General features: G+C 49.4%; 1 protein-coding gene across 10 annotated transcripts in view; it reads left to right on the top strand.

The window, feature by feature from the left end:
- LOC140384679 (leucine-rich repeat-containing protein 4C-like) overlaps window positions 1–24,372 on the top strand; it is a 1,407,047-nt gene that overhangs the window by 1,259,186 nt on the left and 123,489 nt on the right. Inside the window, exon 1 of one of the 10 annotated variants that reach the window (XM_072466609.1) lies at window positions 4,055–4,892. The exons of the other annotated variants lie outside the window; for them this stretch is intronic. The gene's annotated coding sequence lies outside the window, so the exon portion shown is untranslated. Of the gene's footprint in view, window positions 1–4,054; window positions 4,893–24,372 lie in introns of those variants that run through there. 10 annotated transcript variants of the gene reach the window in all.

Below are 24,372 nucleotides of genomic sequence, written 5' to 3'. Positions count from 1 at the left end.
AAGAGAGTGGGGAAGGGAGGATGAGGGCGGGGAAGGGAGGAGGATGAGGGTGGGGAAGGGAGGAGGATAAGGGTGGGGAAAGGAGGAGGATGAGGGTGGGGAAGGGAGGAGGAAGAGGGTCGGGAAGGAGGGAGAGGGTCGGGAAGGAGGGAGAGGGTGAGGAAGGGAGAGGGTGGGGAAGGGAGAGGGTGGGGAAGGGGGAAGGGAGAGGGTGGGGAAGGGAGGAGGGAGAGGGTGGGGAAGGGAGGCCGGAGAGGGTGGGGAAGGGAGGAGGGAGAGGGTAGGGAAGGGAGGAGGGAGAGGGTGGGGAAGGGAGGAGGAAGTGGGTGGGAACAGGAGGAGGAAGAGGGTGGGGAAGGGAGGAGGAAGAGGGTGGGGAAGGGAGGAGGAAGAGGGTGGGGAAGGGAGGAGGAAGAGGGTGGGGAAGGGAGGAGGAAGAGGGTCGGGAAGGGAGGAGGAAGAGGGTGGGGAAGTGAGGGGCAGGGGAAGGGAGGGGAAGGGAGGGAGGGGAAGTGAGGGAGGGGGAGGGGGAAGAGAGGGAGGGAGGGGTGGGAGGGAGGAGGAGGGGAGTGTGGGAGTGGGGTGTGGGAGGGGGGAGAGGGGGAGGGAGGGGGGACGGGGGGTAGGGGGAGGGAGGGGTGGGGGGTAGGGGGAGGGAGGGGTGGGGGGAGGGAGGGAGGGAAGTGGGGGGGAGGGAGGGAGGGAAGTGGGGGGGAGGGAGGGAGGGAAGTGGGGTGGAGGGAGGGGAGGGAGGGGGGTGGAGGGAGGGGAGGGAGGGGGGTGGGAGGGAGGGAGGAGGTGGGGGGGGAGGGAGGGGGAGGAGGTGGGGGGGAGGGAGGGGGAGGAGGGTGGGGGGAGAGTGGGGGGGAGGGTGGGGGGAGAGTGGGGGGGAGGGAGGGGGGAGAGTGGGGGGGAGGGAGGGGGGAGAGTGGGGGGAGGGAGGGAGGGAGGGAGGGGGAGGAGGTGGGGGGGAGGGAGGGGGAGGAGGGTGGGGGGGAGGGAGGGGGGAGAGTGGGGGGAGGGAGGGAGGGAGGGGGAGAGGGAGGGGGATGAGGGTGTGGGGGGGAGGGGAAGGGAGGAGGGAGGGAGGGGGGTGGGGGTGGGAGGGGGTGTGGGAGGGTAGGGGGGATGAGGGTGGGGTGGGGGGAGGGGGTGTGGGAGGGTAGGGGGGATGAGGGTGGGGTGGGGGGAGGGGGTGTGGGAGGGTAGGGGGGATGAGGGTGGGGTGGGGGGAGGGAGGCGGGGAGGAGGGGGAGAGTGGGGGGGGAGGGAGGGAGGGAAGTGGGGGGGGAGGGAGGGAAGTGGGGGGGAGGGAGGGAAGTGGGGGGGAGGGAGGGAAGTGGGGGGAGGGAGGGAGGGAAGTGGGGTGGAGGGAGGGAGGGAAGGGAGGGGGTGGGTGGGGGAGGGGGGCGGGAGGGAGGGGGGTGGGAGGGGGGGCTGGGTTGGGGGGGGTGGGAGGGGAGGGGGGAGGAAGGTGGGGGGGGAGGAAGGTGGGGGGGAGGGGAGGGGGAAGGAGGGTGGGGGGTGGGGGGGGGAGGAGAGTGGGGGGAGGGGGGAGGAGAGGGGAGGGGGAAGGAGGGTGGGGGGTTGGGCGGAGGGGGAGGAGTGTGGGGGAGGGGGAGGAGGGTGGGGGGGAGGGAGTCGGGGGAGGGAGGGGAGGAGGGTGGGGAGGAGAGTGGGGGGAGGGAGGGAGGGAAGTGGGGGGAGGGAGGGAGGGAAGTGGGGGGGAGGGAGGGAGGGAAGTGGGGGGGGAGGGAGGGGGAAGTGGGGGGGAGGGAGGGGGAAGTGGGGGGAGGGAGGGGGGGAAGTGGGGGGGAGGGAGGGGGGTGGGAGGGAGAGGGGGAGGGAGAGGAAGAGGGTGGGGAGGGAGAACAAGGGGCTTGGGGGATCAAGGGGGAGTGGGGGAACGAACGGGAGTGGGGGAAAAGGGGGGTTGCGGGAGTGGGGGGTTGGAGGAGTGGGGGGAGTTGAGTGGGGGAGGGGAGTGGGGGGGAGGAAAGTGGGGGGATGGAGGGGTGGGGGAGGGGAGTAGTGGGGGAGGGGGAGCGGGGGAGGGGGAGTGGGGGGAGGGGAGTAGTGGGGGAGGGGGAGTGGGGGAGGGGGGTTGTGGAGGGGGAGTGGGAGGGGGATTGGGGGAGTGGGGGGAAGGAAGGAGGAGGGGAAGAGGGGGAGAGAGAGGAGGGGAGCAGGGATGGAGAGGGGGAGGGAGGGTGGGATGGGGTGGGAGGGAGGGATGGGGTGGGAGGGGGAGGGATGGGGTGGGAGGGATGGGGTGGGAGGGGGAGGGAGGGGAGAGGGAGGGAGGGGAGAGGGAGGGAGGAGGAGGGGGAGGGAGGGGGAGGGGAGGAGGGGGGGAGGGAGGAGAGGTCGAGGGAGGGGATGGGGGTGGAGGGAGGGGATGGGGGTGGAGGGAGGGGATGGGGGTGGAGGGAGGGGAAGGGAGGGGGAGGGAGGGGGGAGGGGAAGGGAGGGGGAGGGAGGGGGGAAGGGGGAGGGAGGGGGAGGGGAGGGAGGGAGGAGGGGGAGGAGGGAGGGGGAGGGAAAGGGAGGGGGGAGGGGAGGGAGGAGAGGAGGGGAGGGAGGAGGGGAGGGGAGGGGGAGGGGAAGGGAGGGGGAGGGAGGGAGGGGGAGGAGGGAGGGGGGAGGAGAGGGGGAAGAGGGAGGGGAGGAGAGGGGGAGGGAGGGGAGGGGGAGGGAGAAGAAGAGGGGGAGGGCGAGGAGGGGGAGGGAGAGGAGGAGTTGGAGGGAGAGGAAGAGGGGTGAGGGAGAGGAGGAGGGGAGGGCGAGGAAGAGAGGGGGGGCGAGGAAGAGAGGGGGGAGGGAGAGGGGAGGGGGAGGGGAGGAAGAGGGAGGAAGGGGAGAGAGAGGAAGAGGGGAGTGGGAGGAAGAGGGGAGGGGGAGTGGGAGGAAGAGGGGAGGGGGAGGAAGAGGGGAGGGGGAGGGGGAGGAAGAGGGGAGGGGGAGGGGGAGGAAGAGGGGAGGGGGAGGGGGAGGAAGAGGGGAGGGGAAGGAAGAGGGGAGGGGGAGGGGAAGGAAGAGGGGAGGGGAAGGAAGAGGGGAGGGGGAGGGGGTGGAGGAGGGGGGAGGGGGGAAGGGAGAGGGAGAGGGGAGGGAGAGGAAGAGAGGGGGAGGGAGAAGACAAGAGGGGGAGGGAGAGGAAGAGGGTAGGGGGAGGAAGAGGGGGAGGGAGAGGAAGAGGGTAGGGGGAGGAAGAGGGGAGGGGTGAGGGAGAGAGGAGGGAGGAGAGGAAGAGGGGAGGGGGAGCAAGAGGAAGAGGGGGAGGGGGAGGGGGAGGAAGAGGGAAGGGGAGGAGGAGGAAGAGGGGAGGGGAGGAAGGGGGAGGCGGAGGAAGAGGGGAGGGGGGAGTGGGCAGAAGAGGGGAGGGGGGAGTGGGAGGAATAGGGGAGGGGGATGGAGAGGAAGAGGAAGAGGGGGGAGGGAGAGGAAGAGAGGGGGAGGGAGAGGTAGAGGGTAGGAAGAGGGGAGGGGGAGGAAGAGGGGAGGGGAGAGGGGGAGCAAGAGGGGAGGGGGAGGAAGAGGGGAGGGGGAGGAAGAGGGGAGGGGGAGGGAGAGGAAGAGGGGGTGGGAGAGGAAGAGGGTAGGGGAGTAAGAGGGGGAGGGAGAGGAAGAGGGTAGGGGGAGGAAGAGGGGAGGGAGAGGAAGAGGGGAGGGGGAGGGAGAGGAAGAGGGGAGGGGGAGGAAGGGGGCGGGGAGGAAGAGGGGAGGGGGAGGAAGAGGGGAGGGGGAGGAAGAGGGGAGGGAGAGGAAGAGGGGGAGGAAGAGGGGAGGGAGGGAGAGGAAGAGGGGAGGGAGGGGAGTGAGGGGCAGAGTGGAGGGAGGGGGACAAGAGGGAGGGGAAGACACGTGAGGAGAGGGTGGGGCAGAGAGAGGAGAGGGTGGGGCAGAGAGGAGAGGGTGGGGAAGAGAGGAGAGGGAGCGGAAGAGAGGAGGGAGAGGGAGGGGAAGAGAAGAGAGAGAGGGAGGGGAAGAGTGGGTGGGGAAGAGAGGAGAGGAGAGGGATGGAGAGAGGCGAGAAACGTCGAAATCTTAAAGCGCGGAGAGAGAGGGTGGAGAGGAGATGTGAGGATGGCGTTGAAGGCTCTGCCAAGATAGAGAGAATGAAAGAAATGAGGGATGATGGGATGGAGATTACTCTCCAGCTGAAAGAGAGAGAGAGAGGAGGGGGTGGAATACACATCTCCGCAGTGGGCTGGCACTGAATGCTGTGGGATACAGACAGTACTGGAGGTTTCAGATCCAGGAAGAGAGAGAGAGAGAGGAGAAGGAGGAGGGGAAGAAAAAAAAAGAGATGACATTCAGGATAGCAGTGGGCGATCTGATCTCTGATCTGAAATGTTGAGGAGGGAAGGGAGGAATTAAAAAAGGAAGGAAAGAGGAGGGGGGGGGGGCTTACCGCACTGCTCTGTGATTGGAAAATATAATCAGCTCGCTGGAGCAGGGAACAAAAAGTTATTCTGGGAGTAATATTTTTTAAATCTATTTTCCTTCCAAAAAAAAAGAGGATTCAGGAATGAGCGGCTGGGATAACACGCTAGAAGAGCTTGATTGATTGGGTGGAAGACATCTAGCTGGATGGTGACGCTTTCGACTTTGCAGACAAGGAATGGATTTTTTGTGTGTGTGTGTTTAAATCTATTTCACAACCAAGAGGAATGGTCTGAACGGGGGGGAAGAAAGTAGCGATCGCAATGCAAAGGACGGAGCGAAGGAAGGACGTGCCGTTTGGAGATTTCTTGAAAGGGGGAAATGCCTTTGGCGGAAGTTGATTTGAAATTGCAGATGTGCCTTTTTTTGCTGAGAAGAAAATTCGGGGAACTAAGAGAGAGGGAGAGAGAGAGGATCTGGAAACGGGATCGGGGGGCAAATCATCCGTGAGTTCGGCTCGATCTTACTGTTATTTTTATTTCAAGCTGAGTTCATCCCCACTCATTTTTCAATAGGAATAAATGCTTAAAGTTTCATTTTCCAACCTTTGCTACTTGCTGTGCTGTGGTGGGTGGGTGGCTGGGGGTGGATTTAGTTTGCCCCTCTCTGAAAAGCCGCTGCTTTTGCTGCAGTTTCCTAATGAACTGCAGATAATGAGAGCCATCGGCTGTGCTAAAAAATCCGCCTTTTAACTCCCTTGTGTCTGTCACAGGCGCCCCCGTAAAGCGTTAATGCAGCCAAATAACTTGCAAATCCTCGGCTTTTCCAGTTGGAGAGAGGGAGGGGGGCATTGTGGAAAGAGACGCCTCTGGTTCTTGAGATATTTTGTTTTCGTTTATTGCATTTCCAATATTGGGGAGGAATCATAAGCGCGAGGATTTTGTGTGTGTGTGCTGAAGGGAATTAAACATGAGGCTGTTGTATGAATATGTAAAGCTGTGTGTGTGTCTGAACTGCGATTAACGGCGGAGTTCGGAAATACCATCACAGCACCTCTCATCATTTCCCCCACTAACCGAAGGCAGACCGCCGCCGCCATACCATCGGTCTATCCAACGTTTCATACAACACTTGCACTGATCCCAGCGTATTGGCCCCGCGAGGAACCTGACGCCTTATTAAATTATCGAGGGGCCGTCGTGAATCTGCTTTGGGTTTCCACATGGGCTGGATCGGGCTGGGTCCCCTTGTGGGGATTCAATCATCCCAAAAGGCCATCTTCACTGGCCTAGCACTTGCTTCTCTAGTTAATGAAACATGCAGCAGTCAGAGAGGAAGAGCCGCGGACAACTCTGGTGTGCGTTCCCGGGGATATGTTGATAATGAGCAATGCACACCACTCATGCCCATTAAAGAAATCTGTTATCTCCACAACTTTTCCGAGTGCTCAGAGATTCGAGAATGGCGCGAACACTTTTTTGTTAGGAGGTAGCGTGCCTGTGATCAACTGCGGTCTGTGACTAAATTCATACATTATTAGGAAATAGTAAGTTCCATCTCTGAGCAGAAGGCAAGATTAGATGTTAATGTAAGCCTTGGCGATAAATAATCATATTTGGCAGCACAGCTCACGAAATTCCAATGGAATTTAATAACACTATTAAATACTTGATATACCAAAATTTAGTAAACGTTTATATTTTGTTAAATCACAAATTACATTTGTGATTTAAAAAAAAAGTATTGGGCTTTATTTAAAAAATGGATGAGTCTCGCGTGTAATATAAATATTGCTGTTGAAGTTACTTTTGTAGTTCATTTCCCAAGAGTTTCCTGTTTTTAAAAAATTATTCAGTTTGAAGAACTCTGTTCCAAAGACAGCGGTTGTTAAGGGTAGGTCCACGAGAGCAGTACCCTGTTTAATGCTGTATATTCTTAATGGACCCATTGAGGGGCTGTTTAGCACAGGGCTAAATCGCTGGCTTTGAAAGCAGACCAAGGCAGGCCAGCAGCACAGTTCGATTTCCGTAACAGCCTCCCCGCACAGGCGCCGGAATGTGGCGACAGGGGCTTTTCACAGTAACTTCATTTGTAGCCTACTTGTGACAATAAGCAATTTTCATTTCATTTCATTGTCATTTTTCAGAATTGTGCAGAACTAGATTATGGTGGAAATACAACGTTGGAATTAATCAGTATTTTTCCCATGATTTATTTTGAACGGTAGCATTAAGGAGCAAAAAGCGACGTGTAGAATCTTGGCCTTTCTCATATGTTTAACTCGCGTTAAGTTTTGTGACTCAAGCTTGCAATGAAAACGGGAAGGTTTTTAAAAAATATTCAAGTTTCCAGACTAATTAACTTCTTGGCACGTGTTGGGGAAGAAAATTGAGATTGTTCAATTTAGTGTAACGATGTTGGTGGGAGTGAATCTTTGTTTGACTGTCTTGGAAATGCTTTCTTGGAATCTGCTGAACACATTTAACATTATCAGTGGGTGTTCACTGCTGTGAGATGTGTGACAGCCTCTGGACTCCCCTGATCCGAAAATGCAAAGGTCTTCTTCCAATGCAATATCCACGCGTGAATTCCAGATTGATTCTACAATTACCCACAGCGTCACAATTTCGTCAGGGTAATTTAGCCTTATTAATTACAGCCAGTAGTGACATCGAGATTTAAGGTTTAAGGGATTCCACCAAAGAATGCTTGAGATTATGGAAGCTTTTGGTTTCAATTCTCATTCTTCAAACCGAATTTACTTCATATCAAATTTGATTGACTTACAGTCCCCCCCCCCATCTTTTTATGGAATATAAGATTGAATTTAGCTCTTAATTTTTCTTGGCATGCTGGTGAAATTTCTCTCGACGTTGTGGGTAATAAAATGAAATGAAAATCGCTTATTGTCACAAGTAGGCTTCAAATGAAGTTACTGTGAAAAGCCCCTAGTCGCCACATTCCGGCGCCTGTTTGGGGAGGCTGGTACGGGAATTGAACCATGCTGCTGGCTCTTTAGCCCTGTGCTAAACCAGCCCCTATCTGGAATTGGAGATGGATATTGATGGATATTTTGGACATTCCCCCGTTTCTTTTATTGTACAACTAATGATGGTGACGACTTACTGGGAAGTCTGGGGCATAGGTGATATGTTGATTTTCGCATTATCCGAAGAGGCGAAGAGATTTGTGAGTGGCCTAAATCTTACAGTCAGCGGCAGTGTTGATGCAGTGCCACTTGTATGCGACCTGCCAATGCTGCCCATTTCTCATGGGATCTTCCTATCCCAGATTTTAGCAGAAATGGGCTGCATAACCTCTCCTGAGGGTAAATCCAGTGAATGAAGGGGAGTCGGGGGAAGGAAAGGGCACGCCCTCTTTTTCATGACAGTGACTTCAATATTCAGTTAAACTTATATTTACATATCACAGCATCGACTTTATGACCTGGAGTAGGTCAGGACCTTCTGTTAAAGGTCCAGGTCTTGTAATGAATGGGTAGGGGGGGTGAGTAGTTGGTCAGGGGGATGGTTGAGTTACGGGGGTGATAATTGAATGGGCGAGGAGCGTAGTGGAAACTGTGTTTTCTGGTTCTGGGGAGCAGTCAGGTGGTCGAGGGGGAGTCAATTTTGGTCGGATTAAGGAGATGGTAGCCCAGGCGGATGAAATTCTGAGCAAGTCAGGGGGAAAATCAAGTGGCAGGGCCGTGGAGATGATGGTATGAGATGGATATCTGTCCTGGAGTTACCCAGCTGTTAGACCAAGTTCTAAGCTGTCTTAACATTTAAAGGGTGAGAAAACAGGCCCAAGCCTCTGTCCTAAACTCAAAGTTGGAAACACTCGCAGAAAGTCTGGAGGAAATATGGAATTGCCCCATCAGAAGGTTGAACTCTCTGGGTAATTCCCACATGTGTCTACAAATTCGAACTTGCGCAGGATCACTGACATGCATTTCCTGATGCACATCCCATTTCTGACCATCCTGAGGCAGGAGGGTTTGGGATTCTATGTTAGTGCATTGACTGTAAAGTGAGCAAAGCCATCCAGTGGAATGAAGGAATGTATTCTCTGCCATTTTAGGATTTGAACTCCTGAGGCAAGATTATTAGAGAAATATATGGTAGGGCTTTAAAGGCCAAATGGGATGGGAAATTAGGCGAGTTGCTGGTAATTTCCCCATACCAGTCATTGTACCATTTCTTATGTCATTCTGACTGTCAGAGTTTGCTGTGGGGGGTGCAGTAACCTGCCCAATTCTGAGCAATGTCCAATTAAATCTGTTACCAAACTTCTTGTCAACTTATTAAGAGAGCGTCTGCAATTGTTATGGGCATCACTGAGTCCACACTGAATCTGAAACAGACCAAGTAGATGTAAGTGGCAGCACAGTCATAGCTGCCCCATTCAATGTATGTGCCATGATGGGGAGCTATGATGTACTTGCGTCCAGAAATGGGGTCCAAGATGTAGCAGCCAATTTGGGGGGTTAAACTGACTGAGGGAAAAGACTGGTAGCAGCAGAATCAGAGGGATAGGGATATGGCCAAAGTCGGAGTTACCTTGTCCCATTCACACTTGCCTTCATTAGTGGGAATACACAGGATGACCCAGTTCAGCCAGGATGATCTACTAAGATCCATTGTCATTCGGGACAATCTTGTTTTACCAGCCATCAACCCATCACAAGAGTCTGATGGCCTATTTGTCTGTCACATGGCATAGTTTGTGTTTTGTATAAGCTGGAGTGGGCAATCCGCTACGATAACAATAATGGATTCAACTCTGGCCAACTCGAGGGAAAACGTTGTTTGAGAAGTTGGGTGGAGCTGAGAGGCAGAGAGAAAGAATGGTGTCCTGGACAGTTACAGCAGAAGGCTGTGGAAATCTGCAGAGAGGTCGTGAAATTTGCCATCGCGGCTGGCATTGGAAAGGGATTCTGAACAAATGTCCCCAACAGAATAAAAATTGTTTCATAAATTCATAGAATCATAGAATTTTACAGAGCAGATGGAGGCCATCCAGCCCATCGAGTCTGCACTGGCCCTTGGAAAGAGCACTGTACCTCCAGCCTATCTCAGTAACCCCATCTAATCTTTTTGGACACTAGGGGTAATTTATCATGGCCAATCCACCTAACCTGCACATCTTTTGACTGTGGGAGGAAACCGGAGCACCCGGAGGAAACCCACGCACACACTGGGAGAACATGCAGACTCCGCACAGACAGTGATCCAAGCCAAGAATTGAACCTGGCACCCTGGAGCTGCGAAGCAACTGTGCTAACCACTGTGCTACCGTGCTGACCATTTGTATTGCCTTTGTCTGTGTAAGAGGAACAAGAGCTGCATGTTCATGTGCAGTGTTCTGTAATGGGAATTTGTGTATTAAGTTTAAGAAACTGCATGTAATCTGTTAGTGTTAGAGTTGAAGTAAAAGTATAAATATTGTTTTCTTTTGTTTTAATAAAGTATGTTTATAAATTAACCAAGCCCTATTTCTTATGTTATCACTTCTGGAACAAATCAATTTTTCCGTACCCACATTAAAACATTAAAAAGTCCAGTCCCTTCTGACAGCTGACCAGGCATGCGTAACAGATGGGTTCATAAATGGGTACCTGTTCGAAAGGGGCACTCATCCATTGGCTCACAGTGATAATTTATTTTGAAAAATCAAAACGGATTACCCACTCCTTGTCAGCAACCTAAATGTCACCATTTTGGTTAAATTTTGCTCTGATTTTGAATATTTTGGAGCTTAAGATTAGAAAGCTCTCTTTCATTAGGTTGTGCGGCATTCTTGACTTCAGAACCATTGTGTATATTGTACTTCTGGTACCTACCTTGACACGAGGAGAGAACTTTGACTTCTGATGCTCTCTTCAGTTTACTGCTCGAGTGTCAGATTCATAGACTGATGCACGGGAGCAATAGGTCAGAAGGTGAGAGCATTGAGGGAGAACTAGGGAATAGGGACAGTATGGCTCCGGGGCAGAGCAGACAGGGAGAAGTTGCTGAACACAGCGGGTCTGGTGGCTTGAAGTGCATATGTTTTAATGCAAGAAGTATTACGGGTAAGGCAGATGAACTTAGAGCTTGGATTAGTACTTGGAACTATGATGTTGTTGCTATTACAGAGACCTGGTTGAGGGAAGGGCAGGATTGGCAGCTAAACGTTCCAGGATTTAGATGTTTCAGGCGGGATAAAGGGAGATCTAAAAGGGGTGGCGGGGTTGCGCTACTGGTTAGGGAGAATATCACAGCTGTACTATGGGAGGACACCTCAGAGGGCAGTGAGGCTATATGGGTAGAGATCAGGAATAAGAAGGGTGCAGTCACAATGTTGGGGGTTTACTACAGGCCTCCCAACAGCCAGCGGGAGATAGAGGAGCAGATAGGTAGACAGATTTTGGAAAAGAGTAAAAACAACAGGGTTGTTGTGATGGGAGACTTCAACTTCCTCAATATTGACTGGGACTCACTTCGTGCCAGGGGCTTAGACAGGGCAGAGTTTGTAAGGAGCATCCAGGAGGGCTTCTTGAAACAATATGTAGACATCCATCTAGGGAAGGGGCTGTACTGGACCTGGTATCAGGGAATGAGCCCGGCCAGGTGGTAGAGGTTTCAGTAGGGGAGCATTTCGGGAACAGTGACCGCAATTCAGTAAGTTTTAAAGTGCTGGTGGACAAGGATAAGAGTGGTCCTAGGGTGAATGTGCTAAATTGGGGGAAGGCTAAATATAACAATATTCGGCGGGAACTGAAGAACCTAGATTGGGGGCGGATGTTTGAGGGTAAATCAACATCTGAGATGTGGGAGGCTTTCAAGTGTCAGTTGAAAGGGATTCAGGACCGGCATGTTCCTGTGAGGAAGAAGGATAAATACGGCAATTTTCTGGAACCTTGGATAACAAGAGATATTGTAGGCCTCGTCAAAAAGAAAAAGGAGGCATTTGTCAGGGCTAAAAGGCTGGGAACAGCCAAAGCCTGTATGGAATATAAGGAAAGTAGGAAGGAACTTAAGCAAGGAGTCAGGAGGGCTATAAGGGGTCACGAAAAGTCATTGGCAAATAGGGTTAAGGAAAATTCCAAGGCTTTTTACACGTACATAAAAAGCAAGAGGGTAGCCAGGGAACGGGTTGGCCCACTGAAGGATAGGCAAGGGAATCTATGTGTGGAGCCAGAGGAAATGGGTGAGGTACTAAATGAATACTTTGCATCAGTATTCACCAAAGAGAAGGAATTGGGAGATGTTGAGTCTGGAGAAGGGTGTATAGATAGCCTGGGTCACAGTGAGATCCAAAAAGATGAGGTTTTGGGCGTCTTGAAAAATATTAAGGTTGATAAGTCCCCAGGGCCTGATGGGATCTACCCCAGAATACTGAAGGAGGCTAGAGAGGAAATTGCTGAGGCCTTGACAGAAATCTTTGGATCCTCAATGTCTTCAGGTGATGTCCCGGAGGACTGGAGAATAGCCAATGTTGTTCCTCTGTTTAAGAAGGGTAGCAAGGATAATCCATGGAACTACAGGCCGGTGAGCCTTACGTCAGTGGTAGGGAAATTACTGGAGAGAATTCTTCGAGACAGGATCTACTCCCATTTGGAAGCAAATGGACGTATTAGTGAGAGGCAGCACGGTTTTGTGAAGGGGAGGTTGAGTCTCACTAACTTGATAGAGTTTGTCGAGGAGATCACAAAGATGATTGATGCAGGTAGGGCAGTGGATGTTGTCTATATGGACTTCAGTAAGGCCTTTGACAAGGTCCCTCATGGGAGACTAGTACAAAAGGTGAAGTCACACGGGATCAGGGGTGAGCTGGCAAGGTGGATACAGAACTGGCTAGGTCTTAGAAGGCAGGGAGTAGCAATGGAAGGATGCTTTTCTAATTGGAGGGCTGTGACTAGTGGTGTTCCGCAGGGATCAGTGCTGGGACCTTTGCTGTTTGTAGTATATATAAATGATTTGGAGGAAAATGTAACTGGTCTGATTAGTAAGTTTGCAGATGACACAAAGGTTGGTGGAATTGCGGATAGCGATGAGGACTGTCAGAGGATACAGCAGAATTTAGATTGTTTGGAGACTTGGGCGGAGAGATGGCAGATGGAGTTTAATCCGGACAAATGTGAGGTAATGCATTTTGGAAGGTCTAATGCAGGTAGGGAATATACAGTGAATGGTAGAACCCTCAAGAGTATTGAAAGTCAGAGAGATCTAGGTGTCCAGGTCCACAGGCCACTGAAAGGGGCAACACAGGTGGAGAAGGTAGTCAAGAAGGCATATGGCATGCTTGCCTTCATTGGCCAGGGCATTGAGTATAAGTATTGGCAAGTCATGTTGCAGCTGTATAGAACCTTAGTTAAGCCACACTTGGAGTATAGTGTTCAATTCTGGTCGCCACACTACCAGACGGATGTAGAGGCTGTAGAGAAGGTGCAGAAGAGGTTTACCAGAATGTTGCATGGTATGGAGGGCATTAGCTATGAGGAGCGGTTGAATAAACTCGGTTTGTTCTCACTGGAATGACGGAGGTTGAGGGGCGACCTGATAGAGGTCTACAAAATTATGAGCGGCATAGACAGAGTGGATAGTCAGAGACTTTTCCCCAGGGTAGAGGGGTCAATTATTAGGGGGCATAGGTTTAAGGTGCGAGGGGCAAGGTTTAGAGTTGATGTACGAGGCAAGTTTTTTACACAGAGGGTAGTGGGTGCCTGGAACCCGCGACCGGAGGAGGTGGTGGAAGCAGGGACGGTAGTGACATTTAAGGGGCATCTTGACAAATACATGAATAGGATGGGAATAGAGGGATACGGACCCTGGAAGTGTAGAAGATTGTAGTTTAGTCAGGCAGCATGGTTGGCACGGGCTTGGAGGGCCGAAGGGCCTGTTCCTGTGCTGTACTTTTCTTTGTTATTTGTTCTTTGTTCAAGGTGGCACAGTGGTAGCATAGCTGCCTCACAATGCCAGGTGCCCAGTTTCAATTCTGGCCTTGGGTGACTGCCTGTGTGGAGTTTGCACCTTCTCCTCATGTCTGCATGGTTTCCTCCTACAGTCCAAAGATGTGTAGGTTAGGTTGAGTGCCCATGCTAAATTGCCCCTTGGTGTCCAAAGATGTGCAGGTTAGGTGGGGCTATGGGATTATGAGGGGAGTGGACCAAGGTAGGGTACTCTGTCAGAGGGTCGGTGCAGAATCCATTGTTTAAATGGCCTCATTCTGTCCTGAAGGGATTCTATGATTTTATGATATCAGTATTGCACCTACATTTATATGGGCAGTGCTAGTTAAACCAACATGAGCTGCTGAGATGGTCCTCCTGATAAAAAAAATGTAAATACATAAATGGAAATAGTCTAGAATGTTTACAGTGATGGGTCTGTGACTGGTTCCTTTCACACCTTTTTACATTGTGGAATTGTCCTTGGAAAGAATGATTGCTGAAACACAGTTTTGGAAACAAGTAGCCTTGTGTAGTTTATGTGGATGACTATCGTTTGTTTTGTCGTTGCCAGGGGGCACCAGTTACTTGTCTGTCAAGTACCACTAGTCCCTTGCATATTTGCATTTTCCCTCCCTGTCTGGGGTTGGCAATTTAAAGTGATTAAGGTTCTTTGCAACTGATCTCCACTCATCGTAAAGTAGGGTTATCCCAATAGTAATAGGGGGAGAAGATCTTTGGGTTGTTAAATGCATTGCTTTCATCTGGATAGATGTTTCATCTGACTTCCAAATCACACTCTTCTATTGCTTGGAGTTTAACCTCGAGCAAAATTTATATTTGTAATATTTTAATATAAAGTGTGGCCAAACATGACGGTGTAATTCCTGTGACTCCTGCCACCTTGAGGAAGGCGAAACCTCCCATGAGTTCCATGGGTTTGTACGTAACATTTGTGACCCACCAGAGTTTGACTCACCCAATGCTACAGTAAGCTGTACTCATCAACCAAGATGGAAAAGTCAAGCCACTGATTTTAGTTGAAGGAACAGTTAAGATGCAGACATGAACAATTGGATTAAAACTGAATAATCTCCAAAGACGTTATTTGCATTTTATTGAAATAAGAGAGCTTGAACTAATGGTTGTAGTAATAACATCACAGGATGAAGTACAACAGGAAAATCCTTAGGATTATGGTCAAACAAAACACTGTGGTTTCTTGCAGTATAATTGTTAGTTCCAAGTAAAGCTGTAAAATCTTTTGACGTCTGGGTTCTTGGGTATGAAGAAGAACAAGAGGTCAGACATAAGTAACAGATAATCGTTGATATTAATAACATTTCAAAAATGTTTGTTTTGGGAGAAGAATCTTTTCATGATTTTGCCTTGAGTTAAGGGTGCATGCCCTGAAGTCTGAATATTCTGAGTACTGAATGTACTCAACCATTCAATTATGTGGTGCAGATTTCCAGCATCTTAAACATGGTTCAAACTGACTGTAGACAGTGAAATTGATGAAAGAGAGACACTTTGTAAAGGTTTTCATCTTGCACTCATCAGGACAAACACAAGAATGTTGCAATTCAAATGATCACAACAGTTTATACTAAAGGAGAAAAGGGGTGCTGATTGTTGGCAAGTCAACTTTGGCCATGGTATTGCCATGTAGAAAGCAACGGGAATCCTGGGCTCTCCAAGTTCAGGGATAATGCAAAATGATACAAGGTGTCAACATATTCTTTTGGTTGAAAAGAACATGTCCCAATGCATGGGTGTATGTTGCCTCTGGCACGTGGCGAGCATAAGTAAGCCACATTATGAGTTTGACTGATTATTTTAATTTGGTTGTTAGTGTTGCTATTAGTGCACACGGGGATTGTTCAGCAAGCGCTGCCCAGTCATGGAATCACATATAATGGTAGACATTTTGTTCAGGGTTTTGCAAGTGTGGGCTGGTTGAGTATGGTCTATAATCTGTCTATTACAAACCTCTGAAGGGATATGGTGTTTGATTCATCAGTCAGTTGCTGGGATATAGGATTGTTTTACCTGGCATCACGCAATTACGAAAATTCATATACAACATTGCTCAATTGTGTGGTAGGCAGCATGTTTATTTTGGACTGATGACTGCATCGTGTTGGTGGAAAATACCACTCCAATAGCCACTGCATATTGGCAGAATTAAATGGCATGCTTATCCTGATGTTCACATTTTTGAGGTCCTTTGCCTTTCCAGGGTAATGAGAGAGCCTGGGCACTTTTCAGATTCTAAAGTGGCAGCATTTGGCCTAAAAAATCCTGTTTTATACTGCTACTTTGCAGATAATTAGTCAAGCTCATAGCGTGGCTCATTTGCGTTTGCTAGAAGCAACATATGTTATTACACAGAGACCTGCTCTCTGCAAACAAAAGTAATATGTCCAAGACTGGCACCTTTTTTGAATTACATAGGAGCTTGAAGAGCCAAAATTCCCCTGTTCCTTTCAACATTGCAATGCCTGGGCCAATTAAAGTTGACTTGCCAACCCTTTTCCCCTGTGGTATATAGCGTTGTGATTGAGGTAATCCTGCCATTTCACGTGCTTGCAAAGTGCAAATTTGATGGGGTTTTCGAATCTGCAATTTTAAAAATGTACACGAGAAACGAAAAATAATCAGGGGTGGAAGAAATCGAGTGATTCTGAAGAAAAATCTTAAATGTTATGGTCAAAGATGCCAGGGACCCAGTCACAACCTAAAAGTATATAAAACAATGTAATGCATTAGTAACACTGTATTAACTATACTCCCCTGAATGCAAGATCATCTTTGAAATACTATTTTAAAATCTCTGGCTGTGGAAATGCAATAACTCCAGAAAATTGTGCGCGGGGATTATGACGAGCCATTAACCCACACCTTTTGTTTCTAGTGTAGGCAGCATGTAACTTTGAGCTATCTATTAATTTCAATGATTGTAACTTGCATCCAGGCTAACTGCATTGCTGAATGACTGCACACCTGAGCAGTGTCTGCAAAATGATGAAAGGCAAGCACGCATTAAAACCAGCCTGCACCTCTTAAAGGGCAAGTCTATTTAGGTTGGGGGTGGTGCTTCAAGTCATTTTACAGCTGATTCTTAGTTGGGAAAGACACAAGAGTGTCAGGGCACTGTATAAAGCAGGCTCCATGATTTTCCAAAACAACACTACATGCCTTGGAGGAGGAGAGCTTATCTATCCACAGGGGACAAGGAGGCCCACCAGACGGGCACTGCAGTAGCAAATGTGACCAAATAGCCTGTTGGGTTAAACCCAAATTCTAGCCCCAAAGACTTGGATGTGGTTCTGCAAGAAGTTCAATGGCCCCAATGTAAAGAATATGAATATACCTTCAAATGCTATAGCCAACTAACTGCAGCACAAATCAACCACTACACCCCATCACTTGCCTACCAATAATCGTATTGACCACAGTTCATACCTAAGACTATTAGCTTATCGTGGATGCCCTGACCAGAAAACGTTATGCTAGTTGCCTCTTCTTCCTCTTCCTTATCATGTTGCTACTCAGCTGCACACCATATAGCCAGTGAGAAAGGCTATGCCCTCATGATGGTGATGCCGTGTAGCATGTGACAGACCATCATCAAATAAGAGATGAGCTCTGGCCAGTGCTGCAGGACTCCACCAGAGGGGTCCAGGTAATGGAAGTGTTGTTTAATCTGCTCAATGATCATGTGGCAGCATAGCTTTCATTGAATGTATGCTGCCACCAAATGTCTGGAGTATGCACAAGAATCTTGGGCCATGTGGCCAACAGATAGCCCTTGTCACCCAGTAGCAAAGAACAAAGAACAAAGAAATGTACAGCACAGGAACAGGCCCTTCGGCCCTCCAAGCCCGTGCCGACCATACTGCCCGACTAAACTACAATCTTCTACACTTCCTGGGTCCGTATCCTTCTATTCCCATCCTATTCATGTATTTGTCAAGATGCCCCTTAAATGTCCCTATCGTCCCTGCCTCCACTACCTCCTCCGGTAGTGAGTTCCAGGCACCCACTACCCTCTGCGTAAAAAACTTGCCTCGTACATCTACTCTAAACTTTGCCCCTCTCACCTTAAACCTATGCCCCCTAGTAATTGACCCCTCTACCCTGGGGAAAAGCCTCTGACTATCCACTCTGTCTATGCCCCTCAGAATTTTGTATACGAAATTTGTATAGCCACCAGTACCCAGTAAGTTTGGCGTCTTGGCTCAAATATAAATGGCACATATTGTGACAGCACAATATTCAGCACCTTTACCAACTCCTCAGATACTGAAGCAGTCCATTTCCAAATGCACCAAGACCTGTACAATATCCAAGCTTGGGCTGGCAAGTGACAAGTAAGATTCACGCCAACACAAGTGCCAGGCAATGACCATCTCCAACAAGTGAGAATCTAACCATCGCCCCTTGACATTCAATGACATTCCCATTGTTGAATCCCCCTATCAACATTCTGAGAGTTACCATTGACCAGAAATTCAACTGGACCAGCCATACAAAAACTGTCGCTACAATAGTAGGTCAGAGGCTAGGAAGCCTGAGGCGAGAGACTCACTTCCTGATTCCCCAGGGCCTGCCCATGCAAGTCAGGAGTGCGATGGAGTAATCCCCACTTGCCTAGATGAGTGCAGCTCCAACACTCAAGAAGCTCAGCACCATCCAGGACAAAACTGTCCTGCTTAATTGATCCCCCATTCCACAATCATACTATCTACAAGATGCACCGCAGGAACTCACTAAGGTTCCTAAGACAGCACCTCATTAAACCCATGATCACTACCATCTAGAAGGGCAAGGGTGGCAGATACAAGGGAACACCTCCACCTGGATGTTCTGCTCCAAGCTACAGTGGAAATATTTTGCCATTCCCTCACTGTCGCTGGGTCAAAATCCTGGAACTCCCTCTTTAACAGCACTGTGGGTGTACCTAAACCACCTGGGCAGCAGTGGTTCAAGGAGGCAATTTGGCTAGGGCACATTTGGCACAGAGAAGACAGATGCATAGTGGTATTGCCAGTGGACTAGTAATCCAGAGACCAAGGGTAATGCTCTGGGGACCAGGGTTCAAATCCTACGATGGCAGATGGTGAAATTTCATTTCATAGAATTTACAATGCAGAAGGAGGCCATTCGGCCCATCGAGTCTGCACCGGCTCTTGGAAAGAGCACCCTACCCAAGGTCAACACCTTCACCCTATCCCCATAACCCAGTAACCCCACCCAACACTAAGGGCAATTTTGGACACTAAGGGCAATTTATCATGACCAATCCACCTCACCTGCACATCTTTGGACTGTGGGAGGAAACCGGAGCACCCGGAGGAAACCCACGCACACACGGGGAGGATGTGCAGACTCCGCACAGACAGTGACCCAAGCCGGAATCGAACCTGGGACCCTGGAGCTGTGAAGCAATTGTGCTATCCACAATGCTACCGTGCTGCCCATAATAATAATCGCATATTGTCACAAGTAGGCTTCAATGAGGTTACTGTGAAAAGCCCCTAGTCACCACATTCCAGCGCCTGTTCGGGTAAGCTGGTATGGGAATTGAGCCCGCGCTGCTGGCCTTGTTCTGCATTACAAGCCAGCCGCTTAGCCCACTGTGCTGAACTATTTGGACAGATTCAAATTCTATAGATTTGAATTCAATAAAAAAAACCTGGAATTTAAAGTCTAATGATGACCATGAAACCATTGTTGATTGTCATAAAATCCTGTCTGGTTCACCAATGTCCTTTAGGGAAGGAAATCTGCCGCCCTTACCTGATCTGGTCTACATGTGGCTCCAGACCCACAGCAATGTGCTTGACTCTAACTGCCCTCTGAAATGGCTTGTCAAGCCACTCGGTTCAAGGGCAATTAGGGATGCACAATAAATGCCGGCCTTGCCAGTATCCCATGAATGAATCTTTTAAAATGCGGTCCGAGCGAACGATACCCACAGCCGAAGAATGGATTTTTAAAAAAAACAACCACAGAATGAAGCATCATGGCTGCTGCCAGCATACCAGGCAATGAACTGCATGTTACACTGTACGATCGCAAACTAGCTGGATGTAATTCCTTTAGGTTGGGATTGATCTCCAAGTTGACCTACGGCACCCATAACAAATCACGTGTACAGTCAATGGTGCCTTGCGCCGTGAGGAAGCCTGCTATCCTTGTGAAACCGTGCACTTGCTCTGCGTGGCTTTCTCTGGAAAGAGGGAATGGAATATACTCAGTTCAATTTACAACAGAGCTCTGGTGACCTTCTTGATGCAACAGTGCACACTGAAATGACAGATGTTGCAAATATAACCTGCTCCAGCCAGGATGCAGACAAAGAGCTGCAAGATACAGTCACCTTCACAGTAATGTGCTTGCATGCCACAGATGCCATTTTGGGGTTAGACTGGCGCTCGTAGCACCAAAGAACTAATTCCTATGAAATGGAATTTCTGTGGCCTCCATCTCCCCAGATTGTGCACCGTCTAGATAAAACTGGATAATAAAAGATGTCGTTCCAGAGGAGGATAATTGAAATATGATTTTTGAAGAAGAGTTTCCAATTCTCGAGAGTTCAGGGCTGTGTGTTTCTTTATGCCTAGAACTGCCACTTAAGGACAAAAAATAGTTATTGAATAGGTTGCGTCAGAGCACTTACACGAGTGAACGCGAAGGATTGCAAGTCGCCTGCTCATCAATTCTCCAACTAATCCCTTGCCTACCCTTGAAAGCATTCGCATCAAGTACTCAAAGGAAAGGCGTCAAAAATTATTAGCGATTCTGAGAGTAGGAACTCATTTTGCAGCAAGGATCCAGCCGAATTCGTCTTGGATGTGAATGGAAAATTGTGATTCCAGAATTCTTACAGGGCAGAAAGAGGCCATTCTGCCCCATCCTGTCTGCACCTGCTCTCCCAATGAGCAATTCACTTGAGAATTGCCATTCTCATGCTTTCTCCCGTAACCCTGCACATTGTTTACTTTCAAATAATCATCTAATTTCCTTTTGAATGCCCGTGATTGAACCTGCCTCCACCACACACTCGGGCAGTGCATTCCAGACCCTAACCGCTCGCTGTATGAAGAAGTATTTTTCCTTCCTGTTGCTTTTTGCATCATTTAACAATTGCCTTAAACCTGTGCCCTCTGGTTCATGAACCTTCCATCAATGGAAACAGTTTCTCCACATCTGCTCTGGTCAGACCCTTCATGATTTTGAGTGCTCCTACCAAATCTCCTCTCAACCTTCTTTTCGCCAAGGAAAACAGTTTTAACTTCTCCAATCTATCTTCCTGACTGCTCGGACATCCCCTGTCTGAAGCTTCCCATCCATGGAGTCAGTCTTGCCTGAGGAGTATTAATTTAAGAAATACAGTTAGCGATGAGGTAATTTGCTGCTTCCGTAATTATTCCAATACAATCAGATGTGTGAGGAATGAATAAGGAGTTAAAATAATTTAGTCCTCCACAAAGGGATTTTCCCACACTGATTTTTACCTTGTGAATGGGATGCCTTTATTTTGTGTTGAGTGTTGCTTAACCCTTTGGTGAAGTTCAATTATCTGATGGTGGTGAAGTACATCTAATCATTAATTATCAAATCAAGCTTATTGGAATAACTTTCCCAGACCATTCTGGTCATTGTGCCAGCGTATGTTGGAGAATTGCAGTGAATTAATTGCCAAGGCTATGGTACATATTTGGAAAATCATCTCGTAGATATGTTTTATATTTCTACACCTGTTTAAATAATGTAGTTTAGTACTGATTGTAAAATCTACTTCACAGCTGAGGGCTAATGTAACTTGTAAGATATTTTAATGATAGAATACTCCAGTGTTTTTCAAACATTTTTTTCCCGGGACTCACTTTTACGAACCAGCTGACCTTCGGGACTTTCACGACCAACGCCAGCTGACCTTTGTGACCCATAGCTGCTGAGCTTCACAGCACACCATTTTTGGTTACCTTTAATGCAACCGGTGAGCCTGCTTTGTCATTCAATGTTACGTTTCTGCTAAGACTTCAGTTGACGATTTAAGTTCTCGCTGCATCCTTTGAAGAAAACTAAGAGGTTTGTCCTCAAACTTGCCATGCTTAGTCTTCAAATGCCTTTGAAGTTTTGAGGGTTTTAAACTTTCATTTTCCAGTACTTCCCTGGTATAACACACCTGGGCTTTGCATCTTGATTTGCTTTGGCAAAATTAACACCACCATACCTCAATCATTTTTATACTGCTTTGTTTGTGGTTTGTTTTTTCTTAATTGTTTGTTCATCATAGGCCCTGGAGCTCTCGATATAGCTCACACCAGCCGTGCTTTGTCCTGCCATGGACTCTCCTGAGAAGTTCTCTCCATCAGATTCAATTGTGAGATCCTGTCCTAAGTGTCTCTGGCCCTCTTTTCCATTTATTACAAAATGATCCATCTTCAGTTCTTCACAGTGCTGTTACTTGCTTGCTAGAAGCCATAAAATGGAGGAATCTCTCCTCCGTGATCTTGGGCTCAGAGCAGGTGAAGTTAAGTGTACCTGCTTTCTGCTGCTGCTTCTGGTGGAAAGACTTCATCGATTTTATATAAAATGTTTTAAAATCTGGTCCTGGGACAGTGTGCTGATGTCAGGAGGAGGCGGTCCGCTCCACTGGACGCAGAACCTGTGCACTGCTAGATCTGGCTGAGGGGGCACGCATGTGCGGGACGGCTGGCATTGACGAATGCCAGTTGCAATGGCATTTTTAAAAGCCGGTCACGATCGTTGGGCACGTGTCTCCACAATCGGGAACGGCATGACCGATTACTCCGCGACCCTCCCGACACCCACGGTCGAGACCCTGAGTTTGAAAATGACTAGTATAAGCTATGTAATTCTTTCAACAAATAATGATTCGTGGACTATGACACCCAGTCATGTAAATTGAGTCTTCATTTTATGGAGAAGTCAGCATGAATAAACAAATGGGATGTAAAGGTATTCTGTTAGCCTGTTCCCATTAAAAGTATGCTTGCAGATAAGTGTGAATAAGAATTAGGACGGTAATCTAATTAATCCACACCATAACAACAAGCCATTAATATTCCATGGAAAATCTGCACCCTGAAATTAGTTTGGTGCCATTCATTATCAACCATTGAAAACTGTGTGTCCGATATTTTCTAGGTTCTGATGCCTTTGCAATGACCTTTATTGCAGTGGAATTAGTTTCAAGTCCTGTGCCAGAATTTCAGAAGAGCTGAGAGCTAGACAAAGCCTGTTGTTTTTACTTTCGGCCGTTTAAATGTGAATCTCACAAAATATGGAGAATGTGATATTGTATACATTCTTGCATATGCTCCACATCATTGTGTATGCTTCAACACCGCTGTGGTATAGATAGAGGACAATTCTTAATGAAAATAAGAATTGAAACATCAGAATAAACGAGCTGTAGGCTGGCATGACTGGACCTCAAGGACTGCATGTTGCACGTGCTATTGGAATGAAAGCCACGTCAATAATATAATACCTTGTTGAGTTTTGTCACTTAAAAAAATCAACACGTTTCATGTGGCAAATGTATTCAATGTCAATAAATATCATAAGTTTTGTATGAGAGCAAGGAGCTACGATTGAACAGAAGAGAGAGCACTAATTAGAAAGAGCAAACAAGTAATTGTGGTCTCTTAGCACTGAATGCAAATTAGACGATCATGTTTAAAAAAAACACTGCTCAGATCGCCATTTGGAAAGCTCAAAGCTGCAGTAAACAAACCATGGGAATTAAATTTGACCCTTGAGAGAATAAAGCATAAAGACGTTTCAGTAGCTCTAAGGATGAGGAATTATAATTGCGGAGTTGGTCCAGATTGTTCTAAAACTGGAGCGTATGTTTGTCAAAGTGATCTCACTGCTCACCCAACAAAGATGGCTGGAAGGCTCAAGCATTTTGCCCATTAAAACCTGAAAATGCTGGAAATACTCGGCAAACCTGGGCGAAATTCTCCCCCAACGGCGGGATGCCCGCCGACTGGCGCCAAAGCTGGCGCAAATCAGACGGGCATCGCGCCGGCAAAAAGGTGCGGAAGTCTCCGCATCTTTGGCGGCCTAGCCCCAACATTGAGGGGCTAGGCCGACGCCGGAGGGATTTCCGCCCCGCCAGCTGGCGGAAATGGCGTTTGTTGCCCCGCCAGCTGGCGCGGAAATGCTGCGCATGCGCGGGAGCGTCAGCGGCCGCTGTCAGTTTCCCCGCGCATGCGCGGGAGCGTCAGCGGCCGCTGAAAGTTTCCCGCGCATGCGCAGTGGGGAGAGTCTCTTCCGCCTCCGCCATGGTGGAGGCCGTAGCGGAGGCGGAAGGGAAAGAGTGCCCCCACGGCACAGGCCCGCCCGCGGATCGGTGGGCCCCGATCGCGGGCCAGGCCACCGTGGGGGCACCCCCCGGGGTCAGATCGCCCCGCGCCCCCCCCCAGGACCCCGGAGCCCGCCCACGCTGCCTGGTCCCGCCGGTAAATACCAGCTTTGATTTACGTCGGCGGGACAGGCAATTCCTGGGCGGGACTTCGGCCCATCCGGGCCGGAGAATCCAGCGGGGGGTCCCGCCAACCGGCGCGGCTGGATTCCCGCCCCCGCCCAATCTCCGGGAGCGGAGACTTCGGCGGGGGCGGGGGCGGGATTCACGGCGGCCAACGGCCATTCTCCGACCCGGCGGGGGGTCGGAGAATGACGCCCCCTGTTTCTCTCGGGAGGTGATCCCAGGCCTGCTGAGTATTTTCAGTGTTTTCCGTTTTTTATTTTGGATTTCCAGCGTCCGCAATGTTTTGCTTTTGCAACCATGGCTCATCTGCAGAACGGAGCCAGCAGAATTTGGCGTTGCTACTGGGCGGTGGGTGCCGTACCTCGGGTAGGACTACACAATATAATAATAATCTTTATCGTCACAAGTAGGCTTACATTAACACTGCAATGAAGTTACTGTGAAAAGCCCCCAGTGGCCACATTCTGACGCTTGTTCGGGTACACCGAGGGAGAATTCAGAATGTCCAAGTTACCTA

This window comes from Scyliorhinus torazame, chromosome 10, assembly GCF_047496885.1.
Source record: "Scyliorhinus torazame isolate Kashiwa2021f chromosome 10, sScyTor2.1, whole genome shotgun sequence".
Taxonomy (NCBI): Eukaryota; Metazoa; Chordata; class Chondrichthyes; order Carcharhiniformes; family Scyliorhinidae; genus Scyliorhinus; species Scyliorhinus torazame.
This window is presented reverse-complemented; position numbering and strand designations above follow the sequence as displayed.